We start from the raw sequence: 1,484 nt of genomic DNA, 5'->3' as shown, positions 1-1,484 counted from the left end.
ATTAATTTATATATGGTCTACACGGAAATACTGTCTGAGAAGGTTTGAGGAACTTTTTGGTGGGGGCGGCAATATTGACTACCGTTAATGTACCTACTGTCTGAGAAGGTTTGAGGTACTTTTTGGCGGGAATATTGAATACTGTTAATGTATGTACTGTCTACACGGAAATATTGTCTGAGAAGATTTGGGGTACTTTTTGGTAGGGGCGACAATACTGAGTACCGTTAATGTACATACTGTCTGAGTATGTTTGGAATAGTTTTCAGTGTTTCGACAAACTCCATTTTCTTAATCTCAACCAAATATTGAAATGGTCAACAAGCATTAATACCATTCGAAATACAAAATCAAAATTATTACCTCGATCCTAAAATTATCGCGAGCCATCTTATCATTCCAAAAATAAAAATAATCACGATGGAAACATCAAGCTCTACATCATACTCCGAGAGGTACTAAAAAATCGTCCGATAATAGCGAATCCAGCGAATGGTCTCATAGGTCAACGCGATAAAAGAAAAAAAAAAAAGAAACAACGCACGACAATTTTTCCAACCCGAACAAACGCGCGAAAAGAACACGAGCCAAACGTGGTACGCGCTAGAAGCAAAGAACGCCTCGAAAGCTCGACTTTATTTTTTTCGCGATTTCCATTCACCGTTCGGAACAATGCCGGCCGAGCTTTCTCTAAATCAATAATCGCAACGTTTCGAAGCGGCGCGCGTTTGTTTTTCCTCTCTTATCACGCCGATTATAAGTACACGCCAGGTATTATTTTAGGCGAACGATCGACAGTGATGGAGCACTCGCGTCCACTCGATGATTCAGTTCGCAAATATGTACAAAGCTATTTTCACGTGCGCGCGTTTAAAAGGACCTGACCGTTTCGCCCTCGATTCGATATATCGCCCACCGTTTTCCGTTGTTTTAATCAATCTTTTTTCTTTTCATTTTTTCGAGCGATTCGTTATCGGCACAAATTCGACGGATCCGCGATTCTCGTTTGTACGCTAACGAAGCGTTCGCTTGCCGCATCATGCGTTAAATTTAAATGATCTTCGAGTGAAAGTTGCGCGAACGGATTACCAAATGTTCGTCGCGCTGCTCCCGGCATACGATATCGATCGCGATCGATATTTTCGCGTCGACCGAAAATTCTTTTACTTCTTTTTTTTATTTTTAAATTCGGTAGGAAATTTAGTAGGCAGGTAGGTTCTTTTTATGCGACACTCGTTAATTATGTAAGGGTCTGAGATTTTAACAAATTTCTTAGATAGGAGTGGGGGATCAAAGCCGTTCCTATGTAATATTTTTGCTACATGCTTTAGCGTAACTGAATTTTTTCCTAACGAAATTTGACTATTCATATAGGGAATTTTTTCCTACGAAATTTGACTATTCATATAGGGAATTTTTTTCTAATGAAATTTGACTATTCATATAGGGAATTTTTTTCTAACGAAATTTGACTATTCATATAG

At 38.9% G+C, this 1,484-nt stretch overlaps 1 protein-coding gene across 1 annotated transcript in view; it reads left to right on the top strand.

Moving 5' to 3' along the window:
* LOC128885238 (adenylate cyclase type 2-like) overlaps window positions 1-1,484 on the top strand; it is a 19,435-nt gene that overhangs the window by 4,065 nt on the left and 13,886 nt on the right. The gene's annotated exons all lie outside the window — the stretch shown is intronic.

This window comes from Hylaeus volcanicus, chromosome 2, assembly GCF_026283585.1.
Source record: "Hylaeus volcanicus isolate JK05 chromosome 2, UHH_iyHylVolc1.0_haploid, whole genome shotgun sequence".
Taxonomy (NCBI): domain Eukaryota; kingdom Metazoa; phylum Arthropoda; class Insecta; order Hymenoptera; family Colletidae; genus Hylaeus; species Hylaeus volcanicus.
This window is presented reverse-complemented; position numbering and strand designations above follow the sequence as displayed.